Below are 14,633 nucleotides of genomic sequence, written 5' to 3' on the forward strand. Positions count from 1 at the left end.
AGCACATTTTTGGTAAATCTGTCGGTATGCAAGTATTTTGCAATAATTCTAACGAGGGAAACGATTACGCAGGTGAACACACATGCTTGATAAAAAAATGCTGATTCAGATTGCAACGCAGCAGTAGGCTTTCCAAAAGAACCGCAACAGCGTGAAAGACATGTAATAATGTGCAACAGCTAAAATAAAGCGGTTTTACCGAAACGCAAGAACTGCTGAATCCCGCTTTCACTCTTCTCCCGTCTGCCGAAATAGCTCAGTTGCGAGAGCGTTAGACTGAAGATCTAAAGGTCCCTGGTTCGATCCCGGGTTTCGGCGTCCAAAGCACATTTTTGTTAAATCTGTCGGTATGCAAGTATTTTGCAATAATTCTAACGAGTGAAACGATTACGCAGGTGAACACACATGCTTGATAAAAAAATGCTGATTCGGAATGTATCGCGACAGTTGGCGTTGAAAAAGAACCGGAACAGCGTGAGAGACATGTAATAATGTGCAACAGCTAAAATAAAGCGGTTTTATCGAAACGCAAGAACTGTTGAATCCCGCTTTCACTCTTCTCCCGTCTGCCGAAATACCTCAGTTGGGAGAGCGTTAGACTGAAGATCTAAAGGTCCCTGGTTCGATCCCGGGTTTCGGCGTCCAAAGCTCATTTTTGTTAAATCTGTCGGTATGCAAGTATTTTGCAATAATTCTAACGAGTGAAACGATTACGCAGGTGAACACACATGCTTGATAAAAAAATGCTGATTCAGAATGCATCGTGGCAGTAGGCGTTGCAAAAGAACCGGAACAGCGTGAAAGACATGTAATAATGTGCAACAGCTAAAATAAAGCGGTTTTACCGAAACGCAAGAACTGTTGAATCCCGGTTTCACTCTTCTCTCGTCTGCCGAAATAGCTCAGTTGGGAGAGCGTTAGACTGAAGATCCAAAGGTCCCTGGTTCGATCCCGGGTTTCGGCGTCCAAAGCGCATTTTTGTTAAATCTGTCGGTATGCAAGTGTTTTGCAATAATTCTAACAAGTGAAACGGTTACGCAGGTAAGCACACATGCTTGATAAAAAAAATGCTGATTCAAAATGCATCGCGGCAGTAGGCGTTGCAAAAGAACCGGAACAGCGTGAAAGACATGTAATAATGTGCAACAGCTAAAATAAAGCGGTTTTACCGAAACGGAAGAACTGTTGAATCCCGCTTTCACTCTTCTCCCGTCTGCCGAAATAGCTCAGTTGGGAGAGCGTTAGACTGAAGATCTAAAGGTCCCTGGTTGGATCCCGGCTTGCGGCATCCAAAGCAAAATTTTGTTAAGTCTGTCGGTATGCAAGTATTTTGCAATAATTTTAACGAGTGAAACGATTACGCAGGTGAACACACTTGCTTGATAAAAAAATGCTGATTCAGAATGCATCGCGGCACTAGGCGTTGCAAAAGAACCGGAACAGCGTGAAAGACTTGTAATAATGTGCAACAGCTAAATTATAGCGGTTTTACCGAAACGCAAGAACTGTTTAATCCCGCTTTCACTCTTCTCCCTTCTGCCGAAATAGCTCAGTTGGGAGAGCGTTAGACAGAAGATCTAAAGGTCCCTGGTTCGATCCCGGGTTTTGGCGTCCAAAGCACATCTTTGGTAAATCTGTCGGTATGCAAGTATTTTGCAATAATTCTAACGAGTGAAACGATTACGCAGGTGAACACACATGCTTGATACAAAATGCTGATTCAGATTGTACCGCGGCAGTAGGCGTTGCGAAAGAACCGGAACAGTGTAAAGACTTGTAATAATGTGCAACAGCTAAAATAAAGCGGTTTTACCGAAACGAAAGAACTGTTGAATCCCGCTTTCACTCTTCTCCCTTCTGCCGAAATAGCTCAGTTGGGAGAGCGTTAGACAGAAGATCTAAAGGTCCCTGGTTCGATCCCGGGTTTTGGCGTCCAAAGCACATCTTTGGTAAATCTGTCGGTATGCAAGTATTTTGCAATAATTCTAACGAGTGAAACGATTATGCAGGTGAACACACATGCTTGATAAAAAAATGCTGATTCAGATTGCATCGCAGCAGTAGGCGTTGCAAAAGAACCGGAACAGCGTGAAAGACATGTAATAATGTGCAACAGCTAAAATAAAGCGGTTTTACCGAAACGCAAGAACTGTTGAATCCCGCTTTCACTCTTCTCCCGTCTGCCGAAATAGCTCAGTTGAGACAGCGTTAGACTGAAGATCTAAAGGTCCCTGGTTCGATCCGGGGTTTCGGCGTCCAAAGCACATTTTTGTTAAATCTGTCGGTATGCAAGTGTTTTGCAATAATTCTAACGAGGGAAACGATTACGCAGGTGAACACACATGCTTGATAAAAAATGCTGATTGAGATTGTATCGCGGCAGTAGGCGTTGCGAAAGAACCGGACCAGCGTAAAGACTTGTAATAATGTGCAACAGCTAAAATAAAGCGGTTTTATCGAAACGCAAGAACTGTTGAATCCCGCTTTCACTCTTCTCCCGTCTGCCGAAATACCTCAGTTGGCAGAGCGTTAGACTGAAGATCTAAAGGTCCCTGGTTCGATCCCGGGTTTCGGCGTCCAAAGCTCATTTTTGTTAAATCTGTCGGTATGCAAGTATTTTGCAATAATTCTAACGAGTGAAACGATTACGCAGGTGAACACACATGCTTGATAAAAAAATGCTGATTCAGAATGCATCGTGGCAGTAGGCGTTGCAAAAGAACCGGAACAGCGTGAAAGACATGTAATAATGTGCAACAGCTTAAAAAAAGCGGTTTTGACGAAACGCAAGAACTGTTGAATCCCGCTTTCACTCTTCTCCCGTCTGCCGAAATAGCTCAGTTGAGACAGCGTTAGACTGAGGATCTAAAGGTCCCTGGTTCGATCCCGGGTTTCGGCGTTGAAAGCACTTTTTTGTTAAATCTATCGGTATGCAAGTATTTTGCAATAATTCTAACGAGTGAAACGATAACGCACGTGAACACACATGCTTGATAAAAAATGCTGATTCAGATTGTATCGCGGCAGTAGGCGTTGCGAAAGAACCGAAACAGCGTAAAGACTTGTAATAATGTGCAACAGCTAAAATAAAGCGGTTTTACCGAAACGCAAGAACTGTTGAATCCCGCTTTCAATTTTCTCCCATCTGCCGAAATAGCTCAGTTCAATAAAGAAAGCCGAAATAGCTCAGTTGGGAGAGCGTTAGACTGAAGATCTAAAGGTCCCTGGTTCAATCCCGGGTTTCGGCTTCCAAAGCACATTTTTGTTAAATCTGTCGGTATGCATGTATTTTGCAATAATTCTAACGTGTGAAACTATTACGCAGGTGAACACACATGCTTGATAAAAAATGCTGATTCAGATTTTACCGCGGCAGTAGGCGTTGCGAAAGAACCGGAACAGCGTGAAAGACATGTAATAATGTGCAACAGCTAAGATAAAGCGGTTTTACCGAAACGCAAGAACTGTTGAATCCCGCTTTCACTCTTCTCCCGTCTGCCGAAATTGCTCAGTTGGGAGAGCGTTAGACTGAATATTTAAAGGTCCCTGGTTCGATACCGGGTTTCGGCGTCGAAAGCACTTTTTTTGTTAAATCTATCGGTATGCAAGTATTTTGCAATAATTCTAACGAATGAAACGGTTGCGCAGGTGAACACGAATGCTTGATAAAAAAATGCTGATTCAGAATGCATCGCGGCAGTAGGCGTTGCAAAATAACCGGAACAGCGTGAAAGACATGTAATATTGTGCAACCGCTAAAATATTGCGGTTTTACCGAAACGCAAGAACTGTTGAATCCCGCTTTCACTCTTCTCCCGTCTGCGGAAATAGCTCAGTTGGGAGAGCGTTAGACTGAAGATCCAAAGGTTCTTGGCTCGATCCCGGGTTTCGGCGTCCAAAGCAATTTTTTTGTTAAATCTGTCGGAATACAAGTATTTTGCAATAATTCTAACGAGTGAAACGGTTACGCAGGTGAACACACATGCTTTATAAAAAAATGCTGATTCAGAATGCATCGCGGCAGTAGGCGTTGCAAAAGAACCGGAACAGCGTGAAAGACATGTAATAATGTGCAACAGCTAAAATAAAGCGGTTTTACCGAAACGCAAGAACTGTTGAATCCCGCTTTCACTCTTCTCCCGTCTGCCGAAATAGCTCAGTTGGGAGAGCGTTAGACTGAAGATCTAAAGGTCCCTGGTTTTATCCCGGGTTTCGGCGTCCAAAGCACATTTTTGTTAAATCTGTCGGTATGCAAGTATTTTGCAATAATTCTAACGAGTGTAACGATTACGCAGGTGAACACACATGCTTGATAAAAAAATGCTGATTCAGAATGCATCGCGGCAGTAGGCGTTCCAAAAGAACCGGAACAGCGTGAAAGACATGTAATAATGTGCAACAGCTAAAATAAAGCGGTTTTACAGAAACGCAAGAACTGTTGAATCCCGCTTTCACTTTTCTCCCATCTGCCGAAATAGCTCAGTTGGGAGAGCGTTAGACTGAAGATCTAAAGGTCCCTGGTTCAATCCCGGGTTTCGGCGTCCAAAGCACATTTTTGTTAAATCTGTCGGTATACATGTATTTTGCAATAATTCTAACGTGTGAAACGATTACGCAGGTGAACACACATGCTTGATAAAAAATGCTGATTCAGATTGTACCGCGGCAGTAGGCGTTGCGAAAGAACCGAAACAGCGTAAAGACTTGTAATAATGTGCAACAGCTAAAATAAAGCGGTTTTACCGAAACGCATAAACTGTTGAATCCCGCTTTCAATCTTCTCCCTTCTGCCGAAATAGCTCAGTTGGGAGAGCGTTAGACAGAAGATCTAAAGATCCCTGGTTCGATCCCGGGTTTCGGCGTCCAAAGCACATTTTTGGTAAATCTGTCGGTATGCAAGTATTTTGCAATAATTCTAACGAGTGAAACGTATACGCAGGTTAACACACATGCTTGATAAAAAAATGCTGATTCAGAATGCATCGCGGCACTAGGCGTTGCAAAAGAACCGGAACAGCGTGAAAGACTTGTAATAATGTGCAACAGCTAAAATAAAGCGGTTTTACCGAAACGCAAGAACTGTTGAATCCCGCTTTCACTCTTCTCCCGTCTGCGGAAATAGCTCAGTTGGGAGAGCGTTAGACTGAAGATCTAAAGGTCCCTGGTTGGATCCCGGGTTGCGGCATCCAAAGCACAATTCTGTTAAGTCTGTCGGTATGCAAGTATTTTGCAATAATTTTAACGAGTGAAACGATTACGCAGGTGAACACACATGCTTGATAAAAAAATGCTGATTCAGAATGCATCGCGGCACTAGGCGTTGCAAAAGAACCGGAACAGCGTGAAAGACTTGTAATAATGTGCAACAGCTAAAATATAGCGGTTTTACCGAAACGCAAGAACTGTTTAATCCCGCTTTCACTCTTCTCCCTTCTGCCGAAATAGCTCAGTTGGGAGAGCGTTAGACAGAAGATCTAAAGGTCCCTGGTTCGATCCCGGGTTTTGGCGTCCAAAGCACATCTTTGGTAAATCTGTCGGTATGCAAGTATTTTGCAATAAATCTAACGAGTGAAACGATTACGCAGGTGAACACACATGCTTGATACAAAATGCTGATTCAGATTGTACCGCGGCAGTAGGCGTTGCGAAAGAACCGGAACAGTGTAAAGACTTGTAATAATGTGCAACAGCTAAAATAAAGCGGTTTTACCGAAACGAAAGAACTGTTGAATCCCGCTTTCACTCTTCTCCCTTCTGCCGAAATAGCTCAGTTGGGAGAGCGTTAGACAGAAGATCTAAAGGTCCCTGGTTCGATCCCGGGTTTTGGCGTCCAAAGCACATCTTTGGTAAATCTGTCGGTATGCAAGTATTTTGCAATAATTCTAACGAGTGAAACGATTATGCAGGTGAACACACATGCTTGATAAAAAAATGCTGATTCAGATTGCATCGCAGCAGTAGGCGTTGCAAAAGAACCGGAACAGCGTGAAAGACATGTAATAATGTGCAACAGCTAAAATAAAGCGGTTTTACCGAAACGCAAGAACTGTTGAATCCCGCTTTCACTCTTCTCCCGTCTGCGGAAATAGCTCAGTTGGGAGAGCGTTAGACTGAAGATCTAAAGGTCCCTGGTTGGATCCCGGGTTGCGGCATCCAAAGCACAATTCTGTTAAGTCTGTCGGTATGCAAGTATTTTGCAATAATTTTAACGAGTGAAACGATTACGCAGGTGAACACACATGCTTGATAAAAAAATGCTGATTCAGAATGCATCGCGGCACTAGGCGTTGCAAAAGAACCGGAACAGCGTGAAAGACTTGTAATAATGTGCAACAGCTAAAATATAGCGGTTTTACCGAAACGCAAGAACTGTTTAATCCCGCTTTCACTCTTCTCCCTTCTGCCGAAATAGCTCAGTTGGGAGAGCGTTAGACAGAAGATCTAAAGGTCCCTGGTTCGATCCCGGGTTTTGGCGTCCAAAGCACATCTTTGGTAAATCTGTCGGTATGCAAGTATTTTGCAATAATTCTAACGAGTGAAACGATTACGCAGGTGAACACACATGCTTGATGCAAAATGCTGATTCAGATTGTACCGCGGCAGTAGGCGTTGCGAAAGAACCGGAACAGTGTAAAGACTTGTAATAATGTGCAACAGCTAAAATAAAGCGGTTTTACCGAAACGAAAGAACTGTTGAATCCCGCTTTCACTCTTCTCCCTTCTGCCGAAATAGCTCAGTTGGGAGAGCGTTAGACAGAAGATCTAAAGGTCCCTGGTTCGATCCCGGGTTTTGGCGTCCAAAGCACATCTTTGGTAAATCTGTCGGTATGCAAGTATTTTGCAATAATTCTAACGAGTGAAACGATTATGCAGGTGAACACACATGCTTGATAAAAAAATGCTGATTCAGATTGCATCGCAGCAGTAGGCGTTGCAAAAGAACCGGAACAGCGTGAAAGACATGTAATAATGTGCAACAGCTAAAATAAAGCGGTTTTACCGAAACGCAAGAACTGTTGAATCCCGCTTTCACTCTTCCCCCGTCTGCCGAAATAGCTCAGTTGAGACAGCGTTAGACTGAAGATCTAAAGGTCCCTGGTTCGATCCCGGGTTTCGGCGTCCAAAGCACATTTTTGTTAAATCTGTCGGTATGCAAGTGTTTTGCAATAATTCTAACGAGGGAAACGATTACGCAGGTGAACACACATGCTTGATAAAAAATGCTGATTGAGATTGTATCGCGGCAGTAGGCGTTGCGAAAGAACCGGACCAGCGTAAAGACTTGTAATAATGTGCAACAGCTAAAATAAAGCGGTTTTACCGAAACGCAAGAACTGTTGAATCCTGCTTTCACACTTCTCCCGTCTGCCGAAATAACTCAGTTGGGAGAGTGTTAGACTGAAGATCTAAAGGTCCCTGGTTCGATCCCGCGTTTCGGCGTCCAAAGCACATTTTTGTTAAATCTGTCGGTATGCAAGTATTTTGCAATAATTCTAACGAGTGAAACGATTACGCAGGTGAACACACATGCTTGATAAAAAAGTGCTGATTCAGAATGCATCGCGGCAGTAGGCGTTGCAAAAGAACCGGAACAGCGCCAAAGACATGTAATAATGTGCAACAGCTAAAATAAAGCGGTTTTACCGAAACGCAAGAACTGTTGAATCCCGCTTTCACTCTTCTCCCGTCTGCCGAAATAGCTCAGTTGGGAGAGCGTTAGACTGAAGATCTAAAGGTCCCTGGTTTTATCCCGGGTTTCGGCGTCCAAAGCACATTTTTGTTAAATCTGTCGGTATGCAAGTATTTTGCAATAATTCTAACGAGTGTAACGATTACGCAGGTGAACACACATGCTTGATAAAAAAATGCTGATTCAGAATGCATCGCGGCAGTTGGCGTTCCAAAAGAACCGGAACAGCGTGAAAGACATGTAATAATGTGCAACAGCTAAAATAAAGCGGTTTTACAGAAACGCAAGAACTGTTGAATCCCGCTTTCAATTTTCTCCCATCTGCCGAAATAGCTCAGTTGGGAGAGCGTTAGACTGAAGATCTAAAGGTCCCTCGTTCAATCCCGGGTTTCGGCGTCCAAAGCACATTTTTGTTAAATCTGTCGGTATACATGTATTTTGCAATAATTCTAACGTGTGAAACGATTACGCAGGTGAACACACATGCTTGATAAAAAATGCTGATTCAGATTGTACCGCGGCAGTAGGCGTTGCGAAAGAACCGAAACAGCGTAAAGACTTGTAATAATGTGCAACAGCTAAAATAAAGCGGTTTTACCGAAACGCATAAACTGTTGAATCCCGCTTTCAATCTTCTCCCTTCTGCCGAAATAGCTCAGTTGGGAGAGCGTTAGACAGAAGATCTAAAGATCCCTGGTTCGATCCCGGGTTTCGGCGTCCAAAGCACATTATTGGTAAATCTGTCGGTATGCAAGTATTTTGCAATAATTCTAACGAGTGAAACGTATACGCAGGTTAACACACATGCTTGATAAAAAAATGCTGATTCAGATTGCAACGCAGCAGTAGGCGTTGCAAAAGAACCGCAACAGCGTGAAAGACATGTAATAATGTGCAACAGCTCAAATAAAGCGGTTTTACTGAAACGCAAGAACTGCTGAATCCCGCTTTCACTCTTCTCCCGTCTGCCGAAATAGCTCAGTTGGGAGAGCGTTAGACTGAAGATCTAAAGGTCCCTGGTTCGATCCCGGGTTTCGGCGTCCAAATCACATTTTTGTTAAATCTGTCGGTATGCAAGTATTTTGCAATAATTCTAACGAGTGAAACGATTACGCAGGTGAACACACATGCTTGATAAAAAAATGCTGATTCAGAATGCATCGCGACAGTAGGCGTTGCAAAAGAACCGGAACAGCGTGAAAGACATGTAATAATGTGCAACAGCTAAAATAAAGCGGTTTTATCGAAACGCAAGAACTGTTGAATCCCGCTTTCACTCTTCCCCCGTCTGCCGAAATAGCTCAGTTGGGAGAGCGTTATACTGAAGATCTAAAGGTCCCTGGTTTGATCCCACGTTTCGGCGTCCAAAACACATTTTTGTTAAATCTGTCGGTATGCAAGTATTTTGCAATAATTCTAACGAGTGAAACGATTACGCAGGTGAACAGACATGCTTGATAAAAAATGCTGATTCAGAATGCATCGCGGCAATAGGCGTTCCAAAAGAACCGGAACAGCGTGAAAGACATGTAATAATGTGCAACAGCTAAAATAAAGCGGTTTTACCGAAACGCAAGAACTGTTGAATCCCGCTTTTACTCTTCTCCCGTCTGCCGAAATAGCTCAGTTGGGAGAGCGTTAGACTGAAGATCTAAAGGTCCCTGGTTCGATCCCGGGTTTCCGCGTCCAAAGCACAATTTTGTTAAATCTGTCGGTATGCAAGTATTTTGCAATAATTCTAACGAGTGAAACGGTTACGCAGGTGAACACAAATGCTTGATAAAAAAATGCTGATTCAGAATGCATCGCGGCAGTAGGCGTTGCAAAAGAACCGGAACAGCGTGAAAGACTTGTAATAATGTGCAACAGCTAAAATAAAGCGGTTTTACCGAAACGCAAGAACTGTTCAATCCCGCTTTCACTCTTCTCCCGTCTGCCGAAATAGCTCAGTTGGGAGAGTGTTAGACTGAAGATCCAAAGGTCCTTGGCTCGATCCCGGGTTTCGGCGTCCAAAGCAATTTTTTGTTAAATCTGTCGGAATACAAGTATTTTGCAATAATTCTAACGAGTGAAACGGTTACGCAGGTGAACACACATGCTTTATAAAAAAATGCTGATTCAGAATGCATCGCGGCAGTACGCGTTGCAAAAGAACCGGAACAGCGTGAAAGACATGTAATAATGTGCAACAGCTAAAATAAAGCGGTTTTACCGAAACGCAAGAACTGTTGAATCCCGCTTTCACTCTTCTCCCGTCTGCCGAAATAGCTCAGTTGGGAGAGCGTTAGACTGAAGATCTAAAGGTCCCTGGTTCGATACTGGGTTTCGGCGTCCAAAGCACATTTTTGTTAAATCTGTCGGTATGCAAGTATTTTGCAATAATTCTAACGAGTGAAACGATTACGCAGGTGAACACACATGCTTGATAAAAAAATGCTGATTCAGAATGCATCGCAGCAGTAGGCGTTGCAAAAGAAGCGGAACAGCGTGAAAGACTTGTAATAATGTGCAACAGCTAAAATAAAGCGGTTTTACAGAAACGCAAGAACTGTTGAATCCCGCTTTCACTCTTCTCCCGTCTGCCGAAATTGCTCTGTTGGGAGAGCGTTAGACTGAAGATCTAAAGGTCTCTGGTTCGATCCTGGGTTTCCGCGTCCAAAGCACATTTTTGTTAAATCTGTCGGTATGCAAGTATTTTGCAATAATTCTAACGAGTGAAACGGTTACCCAGGTGAACACACATGCTTGATAAAAAAATGCTGATTCAGATTTTACCGCGGCAGTAGGCGTTGCGAAAGAACCGGAACAGCGTGAAAGACATGTAATAATGTGCAACAGCTAAGATAAAGCGGTTTTACCGAAACGCAAGAACTGTTGAATCCCGCTTTCACTCTTCTCCCGTCTGCCGAAATAGCTCAGTTGGGAGAGCGTTAGACTGAAGATTTAAAGGTCCCTGGTTCGATACCGGGTTTCCGCGTCCAAAGCACATTTCTGTTAAATCTGTCGGTATGCAAGTATTTTGCAATAATTCTAACGAGTGAAAAGGTTACGCAGGTGAACACACATGCTTGATAAAAAATTGCTGATTCAGAATGCATCACGGCACTAGGCGTTGCAAAAGAACCGGAACAGCGTGAAAGACATGTAATAATGTGCAACAGCTAAAATAAAGCGGTTTTGACGAAACGCAAGAACTGTTGAATCCCGCTTTCACTCTTCTCCCGTCTGCCGAAATAGCTCAGTTGAGACAGCGTTAGACTGAAGATCTAAAGGTCCCTGGTTCGATCCCGGGTTTCGGCGTCGAAAGCACTTTTTTGTTAAATCTATCGGTATGCAAGTATTTTGCAATAATTCGAACGAGTGAAACGATAACGCACGTGAACACACATGCTTGATAAAAAATGCTGATTCAGATTGTATCGCGGCAGTAGGCGTTGCGAAAGAACCGAAACAGCGTAAAGACTTGTAATAATGTGCAACAGCTAAAATAAAGCGGTTTTACCGAAACGCAAGAACTGTTGAATCCCGCTTTCAATTTTCTCCCATCTGCCGAAATAGCTCAGTTGGGAGAGCGTTAGACTGAAGATCTAAAGGTCCCTGGTTCAATCCCGGGTTTCGGCGTCCAAAGCACATTTTTGTTAAATCTGTCGGTGTGCATGTATTTTGCAATAATTCTAACGTGTGAAACTATTACGCAGGTGAACACACATGCTTGATAAAAAATGCTGATTCAGATTTTACCGCGGCAGTAGGCGTTGCGAAAGAACCGGAACAGCGTGAAAGACATGTAATAATGTGCAACAGCTAAGATAAAGCGGTTTTACCGAAACGCAAGAACTGTTGAATCCCGCTTTCACTCTTCTCCCGTCTGCCGAAATAGCTCAGTTGGGAGAGCGTTAGACTGAAGATTTAAAGGTCCCTGGTTCGATACCGGGTTTCGGCGTCGAAAGCACTTTTTTTGTTAAATCTATCGGTATGCAAGTATTTTGCAATAATTCTAACGAATGAAACGGTTGCGCAGGTGAACACGAATGCTTGATAAAAAAAATGCTGATTCAGAATGCATCGCAGCAGTAGGCGTTGCAAAAGCACCGGAACAGCGTGAAAGACATGTAATAATGTGCAACCGCTAAAATATTGCGGTTTTACCGAAACGCAAGAACTGTTGAATCCCGCTTTCACTCTTCTCCCGTCTGCGGAAATAGCTCAGTTGGGAGAGCGTTAGACTGAAGATCTAAAGGTCCCTGGTTGGAACCCGGGTTTCGGCATCCAAAGCACAATTTTGTTAAGTCTGTCGGTATGCAAGTATTTTGCAATAATTTTAACGAGTGAAACGATTACGCAGGTGAACACACATGCTTGATAAAAAAATGCTGATTCAGAATGCATCGCGGCACTAGGCGTTGCAAAAGAACCGGAACAGCGTGAAAGACTTGTAATAATGGGCAACAGCTAAAATATAGCGGTTTTACCGAAACGCAAGAACTGTTTAATCCCGCTTTCACTCTTCTCCCTTCTGCCGAAATAGCTCAGTTGGGAGAGCGTTAGACAGAAGATCTAAAGGTCCCTGGTTCGATCCCGGGTTTTGGCGTCCAAAGCACATCTTTGGTAAATCTGTCGGTATGCAAGTATTTTGCAATAATTCTAACGAGTGAAACGATTACGCAGGTGAACACACAAGCTTGATACAAAATGCTGATTCAGATTGTACCGCGACAGTAGGCGTTGCGAAAGAACCGGAACAGTGTAAAGACTTGTAATAATGTGCAACAGCTAAAATAAAGCGGTTTTACCGAAACGAAAGAACTGTTGAATCCCGCTTTCACTCTTCTCCCTTCTGCCGAAATAGCTCAGTTGGGAGAGCGTTAGACAGAAGATCTAAAGGTCCCTGGTTCGATCCCGGGTTTTGGCGTCCAAAGCACATCTTTGGTAAATCTGTCGGTATGCAAGTATTTTGCAATAATTCTAACGAGTGAAACGATTATGCAGGTGAACACACATGCTTGATAAAAAAATGCTGATTCAGATTGCATCGCAGCAGCAGGCGTTGCAAAAGAACCGGAACAGCGTGAAAGACATGTAATAATGTGCAACAGCTAAAATAAAGCGGTTTTACCGAAACGCAAGAACTGTTGAATCCCGCTTTCACTCTTCTCCCGTCTGCCGAAATAGCTCAGTTGAGACAGCGTTAGACTGAAGATCTAAAGGTCTCTGGTTCGATCCCGGGTTTCGGCGTCCAAAGCACATTTTTGTTAAATCTGTCGGTATGCAAGTGCTTTGCAATAATTCTAACGAGGGAAACGATTACGCAGGTGAACACACATGCTTGATAAAAAATGCTGATTCAGAATGCATCGCGGCAGTAGGCGTTGCGAAAGAACCGGAACAGCGTGAAAGACATGTAATAATGTGCAACAGCTAAAATAAAGCGGTTTTACCGAAACGAAAGAACTGTTGAATCCCGCTTTCACTCTTCTCCCTTCTGCCGAAATAGCTCAGTTGGGAGAGCGTTAGACAGAAGATCTAAAGGTCCCTGGTTCGATCCCGGGTTTTGGCGTCCAAAGCACATCTTTGGTAAATCTGTCGGTATGCAAGTATTTTGCAATAATTCTAACGAGTGAAACGATTATGCAGGTGAACACACATGCTTGATAAAAAAATGCTGATTCAGATTGCATCGCAGCAGTAGGCGTTGCAAAAGAACCGGAACAGCGTGAAAGACATGTAATAATGTGCAACAGCTAAAATAAAGCGGTTTTACCGAAACGAAAGAACTGTTGAATCCCGCTTTCACTCTTCTCCCGTCTGCCGAAATAGCTCAGTTGAGACAGCGTTATACAGAAGATCTAAAGGTCCCTGGTTCGATCCCGGGTTTTGGCGTCCAAAGCACATCTTTGGTAAATCTGTCGGTATGCAAGTATTTTGCAATAATTCTAACGAGTGAAACGATTATGCAGGTGAACACACATGCTTGATAAAAATGCTGATTCAGATTGTATCGCGGCAGTAGGCGTTGCGAAAGAACCGGAACAGCGTGAAAGACATGTAATAATGTGCAACAGCTAAAATAAAGCGGTTTTACCGAAACGCAAGAACTGTTGAATCCCGCTTTCACTCTTCTCCCGTCTGCCGAAATAGCTCAGTTGGGAGAGCGTTAGACTGAAGATCTAAAGGTCCCTGGTTCGATCCCGGGTTTCCGCGTCCAAAGCACAATTTCGTTAAATCTGTCGGTATGCAAGTATTTTGCAATAATTCTAACGAGTGAAACGGTTACGCAGGTGAACACACATGCTTGATAAAAAAATGCTGATTCAGAATGCATCGCGGCAGTAGGCGTTGCAAAAGAACCGGAACAGCGTGAAAGACTTGTAATAATGTGCAACAGCTAAAATAAAGCGGTTTTACCGAAACGCAAGAACTGTTCAATCCCGCTTTCACTCTTCTCCCGTCTGCCGAAATAGCTCAGTTGGGAGAGTGTTAGACTGAAGATCCAAAGGTCCTTGGCTCGATTCCGGGTTTCGGCGTCCAAAGCAATTTTTTTGTTAAATCTGTCGAATACAAGTATTTTACAATAATTCTAACGAGTGAAACGGTTACGCAGGTGAACACACATGCTTTATAAAAAATGCTGATTCAGAATGCATCGCGGCAGTACGCGTTGCAAAAGAACCGGAACAGCGTGAAAGACGTGTAATAATGTGCAACAGCTAAAATAAAGCGGTTTTACCGAAACGCAAGAACTGTTGAATCCCGCTTTCACTCTTCTCCCGTCTGCCGAAATAGCTCAGTTGGGAGAGCGTTAGACTGAAGATCTAAAGGTCCCTGGTTTTATCCCGGGTTTCGGCGTCCAAAGCATATTTTTGTTAAATCTGTCGGTATGCAAGTATTTTGCAATAATTCTAACGAGTGTAACGATTACGCAGGTGAACACACATGCTTGATA

The 14,633-nt window shown here is 43.4% G+C and overlaps 43 non-coding genes across 43 annotated transcripts; all 43 read left to right on the forward strand.

Moving 5' to 3' along the window:
* Window positions 1-245: 245 nt before the first annotated feature.
* TRNAF-GAA (transfer RNA phenylalanine (anticodon GAA)) lies at window positions 246-318 on the forward strand. The gene has a single exon. It is a non-coding gene; the product is annotated as a tRNA-Phe (tRNA).
* A 250-nt stretch (window positions 319-568) lies between these two features.
* On the forward strand, window positions 569-641 carry TRNAF-GAA (transfer RNA phenylalanine (anticodon GAA)). Its single transcript has one exon. It is a non-coding gene; the product is annotated as a tRNA-Phe (tRNA).
* Window positions 642-891: 250 nt separating this feature from the next.
* TRNAF-GAA (transfer RNA phenylalanine (anticodon GAA)) lies at window positions 892-964 on the forward strand. Its single transcript has one exon. It is a non-coding gene; the product is annotated as a tRNA-Phe (tRNA).
* Window positions 965-1,215: 251 nt separating this feature from the next.
* On the forward strand, window positions 1,216-1,288 carry TRNAF-GAA (transfer RNA phenylalanine (anticodon GAA)). Its single transcript has one exon. It is a non-coding gene; the product is annotated as a tRNA-Phe (tRNA).
* A 250-nt stretch (window positions 1,289-1,538) lies between these two features.
* On the forward strand, window positions 1,539-1,611 carry TRNAF-GAA (transfer RNA phenylalanine (anticodon GAA)). Its single transcript has one exon. It is a non-coding gene; the product is annotated as a tRNA-Phe (tRNA).
* Window positions 1,612-1,859: 248 nt separating this feature from the next.
* TRNAF-GAA (transfer RNA phenylalanine (anticodon GAA)) lies at window positions 1,860-1,932 on the forward strand. The gene has a single exon. It is a non-coding gene; the product is annotated as a tRNA-Phe (tRNA).
* A 250-nt stretch (window positions 1,933-2,182) lies between these two features.
* TRNAF-GAA (transfer RNA phenylalanine (anticodon GAA)) lies at window positions 2,183-2,255 on the forward strand. The gene has a single exon. It is a non-coding gene; the product is annotated as a tRNA-Phe (tRNA).
* A 248-nt stretch (window positions 2,256-2,503) lies between these two features.
* Window positions 2,504-2,576, forward strand: TRNAF-GAA (transfer RNA phenylalanine (anticodon GAA)). Its single transcript has one exon. It is a non-coding gene; the product is annotated as a tRNA-Phe (tRNA).
* A 250-nt stretch (window positions 2,577-2,826) lies between these two features.
* Window positions 2,827-2,899, forward strand: TRNAL-GAG (transfer RNA leucine (anticodon GAG)). Its single transcript has one exon. It is a non-coding gene; the product is annotated as a tRNA-Leu (tRNA).
* A 276-nt stretch (window positions 2,900-3,175) lies between these two features.
* TRNAF-GAA (transfer RNA phenylalanine (anticodon GAA)) lies at window positions 3,176-3,248 on the forward strand. Its single transcript has one exon. It is a non-coding gene; the product is annotated as a tRNA-Phe (tRNA).
* A 249-nt stretch (window positions 3,249-3,497) lies between these two features.
* On the forward strand, window positions 3,498-3,570 carry TRNAF-GAA (transfer RNA phenylalanine (anticodon GAA)). Its single transcript has one exon. It is a non-coding gene; the product is annotated as a tRNA-Phe (tRNA).
* A 251-nt stretch (window positions 3,571-3,821) lies between these two features.
* On the forward strand, window positions 3,822-3,894 carry TRNAF-GAA (transfer RNA phenylalanine (anticodon GAA)). The gene has a single exon. It is a non-coding gene; the product is annotated as a tRNA-Phe (tRNA).
* A 251-nt stretch (window positions 3,895-4,145) lies between these two features.
* On the forward strand, window positions 4,146-4,218 carry TRNAF-GAA (transfer RNA phenylalanine (anticodon GAA)). The gene has a single exon. It is a non-coding gene; the product is annotated as a tRNA-Phe (tRNA).
* A 250-nt stretch (window positions 4,219-4,468) lies between these two features.
* TRNAF-GAA (transfer RNA phenylalanine (anticodon GAA)) lies at window positions 4,469-4,541 on the forward strand. The gene has a single exon. It is a non-coding gene; the product is annotated as a tRNA-Phe (tRNA).
* A 248-nt stretch (window positions 4,542-4,789) lies between these two features.
* TRNAF-GAA (transfer RNA phenylalanine (anticodon GAA)) lies at window positions 4,790-4,862 on the forward strand. Its single transcript has one exon. It is a non-coding gene; the product is annotated as a tRNA-Phe (tRNA).
* A 250-nt stretch (window positions 4,863-5,112) lies between these two features.
* On the forward strand, window positions 5,113-5,185 carry TRNAF-GAA (transfer RNA phenylalanine (anticodon GAA)). The gene has a single exon. It is a non-coding gene; the product is annotated as a tRNA-Phe (tRNA).
* A 250-nt stretch (window positions 5,186-5,435) lies between these two features.
* On the forward strand, window positions 5,436-5,508 carry TRNAF-GAA (transfer RNA phenylalanine (anticodon GAA)). Its single transcript has one exon. It is a non-coding gene; the product is annotated as a tRNA-Phe (tRNA).
* Window positions 5,509-5,756: 248 nt separating this feature from the next.
* On the forward strand, window positions 5,757-5,829 carry TRNAF-GAA (transfer RNA phenylalanine (anticodon GAA)). The gene has a single exon. It is a non-coding gene; the product is annotated as a tRNA-Phe (tRNA).
* Window positions 5,830-6,079: 250 nt separating this feature from the next.
* TRNAF-GAA (transfer RNA phenylalanine (anticodon GAA)) lies at window positions 6,080-6,152 on the forward strand. Its single transcript has one exon. It is a non-coding gene; the product is annotated as a tRNA-Phe (tRNA).
* A 250-nt stretch (window positions 6,153-6,402) lies between these two features.
* Window positions 6,403-6,475, forward strand: TRNAF-GAA (transfer RNA phenylalanine (anticodon GAA)). Its single transcript has one exon. It is a non-coding gene; the product is annotated as a tRNA-Phe (tRNA).
* A 248-nt stretch (window positions 6,476-6,723) lies between these two features.
* Window positions 6,724-6,796, forward strand: TRNAF-GAA (transfer RNA phenylalanine (anticodon GAA)). The gene has a single exon. It is a non-coding gene; the product is annotated as a tRNA-Phe (tRNA).
* A 250-nt stretch (window positions 6,797-7,046) lies between these two features.
* Window positions 7,047-7,119, forward strand: TRNAF-GAA (transfer RNA phenylalanine (anticodon GAA)). The gene has a single exon. It is a non-coding gene; the product is annotated as a tRNA-Phe (tRNA).
* Window positions 7,120-7,367: 248 nt separating this feature from the next.
* TRNAF-GAA (transfer RNA phenylalanine (anticodon GAA)) lies at window positions 7,368-7,440 on the forward strand. The gene has a single exon. It is a non-coding gene; the product is annotated as a tRNA-Phe (tRNA).
* Window positions 7,441-7,690: 250 nt separating this feature from the next.
* TRNAF-GAA (transfer RNA phenylalanine (anticodon GAA)) lies at window positions 7,691-7,763 on the forward strand. Its single transcript has one exon. It is a non-coding gene; the product is annotated as a tRNA-Phe (tRNA).
* A 250-nt stretch (window positions 7,764-8,013) lies between these two features.
* Window positions 8,014-8,086, forward strand: TRNAF-GAA (transfer RNA phenylalanine (anticodon GAA)). The gene has a single exon. It is a non-coding gene; the product is annotated as a tRNA-Phe (tRNA).
* A 248-nt stretch (window positions 8,087-8,334) lies between these two features.
* Window positions 8,335-8,407, forward strand: TRNAF-GAA (transfer RNA phenylalanine (anticodon GAA)). The gene has a single exon. It is a non-coding gene; the product is annotated as a tRNA-Phe (tRNA).
* Window positions 8,408-8,657: 250 nt separating this feature from the next.
* Window positions 8,658-8,730, forward strand: TRNAF-GAA (transfer RNA phenylalanine (anticodon GAA)). The gene has a single exon. It is a non-coding gene; the product is annotated as a tRNA-Phe (tRNA).
* Window positions 8,731-8,980: 250 nt separating this feature from the next.
* TRNAF-GAA (transfer RNA phenylalanine (anticodon GAA)) lies at window positions 8,981-9,053 on the forward strand. The gene has a single exon. It is a non-coding gene; the product is annotated as a tRNA-Phe (tRNA).
* Window positions 9,054-9,302: 249 nt separating this feature from the next.
* Window positions 9,303-9,375, forward strand: TRNAF-GAA (transfer RNA phenylalanine (anticodon GAA)). The gene has a single exon. It is a non-coding gene; the product is annotated as a tRNA-Phe (tRNA).
* Window positions 9,376-9,625: 250 nt separating this feature from the next.
* Window positions 9,626-9,698, forward strand: TRNAF-GAA (transfer RNA phenylalanine (anticodon GAA)). The gene has a single exon. It is a non-coding gene; the product is annotated as a tRNA-Phe (tRNA).
* Window positions 9,699-9,948: 250 nt separating this feature from the next.
* On the forward strand, window positions 9,949-10,021 carry TRNAF-GAA (transfer RNA phenylalanine (anticodon GAA)). The gene has a single exon. It is a non-coding gene; the product is annotated as a tRNA-Phe (tRNA).
* Window positions 10,022-10,594: 573 nt separating this feature from the next.
* TRNAF-GAA (transfer RNA phenylalanine (anticodon GAA)) lies at window positions 10,595-10,667 on the forward strand. Its single transcript has one exon. It is a non-coding gene; the product is annotated as a tRNA-Phe (tRNA).
* A 250-nt stretch (window positions 10,668-10,917) lies between these two features.
* Window positions 10,918-10,990, forward strand: TRNAF-GAA (transfer RNA phenylalanine (anticodon GAA)). The gene has a single exon. It is a non-coding gene; the product is annotated as a tRNA-Phe (tRNA).
* Window positions 10,991-11,238: 248 nt separating this feature from the next.
* TRNAF-GAA (transfer RNA phenylalanine (anticodon GAA)) lies at window positions 11,239-11,311 on the forward strand. Its single transcript has one exon. It is a non-coding gene; the product is annotated as a tRNA-Phe (tRNA).
* Window positions 11,312-11,560: 249 nt separating this feature from the next.
* TRNAF-GAA (transfer RNA phenylalanine (anticodon GAA)) lies at window positions 11,561-11,633 on the forward strand. The gene has a single exon. It is a non-coding gene; the product is annotated as a tRNA-Phe (tRNA).
* Window positions 11,634-11,885: 252 nt separating this feature from the next.
* TRNAF-GAA (transfer RNA phenylalanine (anticodon GAA)) lies at window positions 11,886-11,958 on the forward strand. Its single transcript has one exon. It is a non-coding gene; the product is annotated as a tRNA-Phe (tRNA).
* A 250-nt stretch (window positions 11,959-12,208) lies between these two features.
* TRNAF-GAA (transfer RNA phenylalanine (anticodon GAA)) lies at window positions 12,209-12,281 on the forward strand. The gene has a single exon. It is a non-coding gene; the product is annotated as a tRNA-Phe (tRNA).
* A 248-nt stretch (window positions 12,282-12,529) lies between these two features.
* On the forward strand, window positions 12,530-12,602 carry TRNAF-GAA (transfer RNA phenylalanine (anticodon GAA)). Its single transcript has one exon. It is a non-coding gene; the product is annotated as a tRNA-Phe (tRNA).
* A 250-nt stretch (window positions 12,603-12,852) lies between these two features.
* TRNAF-GAA (transfer RNA phenylalanine (anticodon GAA)) lies at window positions 12,853-12,925 on the forward strand. The gene has a single exon. It is a non-coding gene; the product is annotated as a tRNA-Phe (tRNA).
* A 249-nt stretch (window positions 12,926-13,174) lies between these two features.
* Window positions 13,175-13,247, forward strand: TRNAF-GAA (transfer RNA phenylalanine (anticodon GAA)). The gene has a single exon. It is a non-coding gene; the product is annotated as a tRNA-Phe (tRNA).
* A 571-nt stretch (window positions 13,248-13,818) lies between these two features.
* Window positions 13,819-13,891, forward strand: TRNAF-GAA (transfer RNA phenylalanine (anticodon GAA)). Its single transcript has one exon. It is a non-coding gene; the product is annotated as a tRNA-Phe (tRNA).
* Window positions 13,892-14,141: 250 nt separating this feature from the next.
* On the forward strand, window positions 14,142-14,214 carry TRNAF-GAA (transfer RNA phenylalanine (anticodon GAA)). Its single transcript has one exon. It is a non-coding gene; the product is annotated as a tRNA-Phe (tRNA).
* A 249-nt stretch (window positions 14,215-14,463) lies between these two features.
* On the forward strand, window positions 14,464-14,536 carry TRNAF-GAA (transfer RNA phenylalanine (anticodon GAA)). The gene has a single exon. It is a non-coding gene; the product is annotated as a tRNA-Phe (tRNA).
* The last annotated feature ends 97 nt before the right edge of the window (window positions 14,537-14,633 follow it).

The sequence above is a fragment of the Rhipicephalus microplus genome, chromosome 4, assembly GCF_043290135.1.
Source record: "Rhipicephalus microplus isolate Deutch F79 chromosome 4, USDA_Rmic, whole genome shotgun sequence".
Lineage (NCBI taxonomy): Eukaryota > Metazoa > Arthropoda > Arachnida > Ixodida > Ixodidae > Rhipicephalus > Rhipicephalus microplus.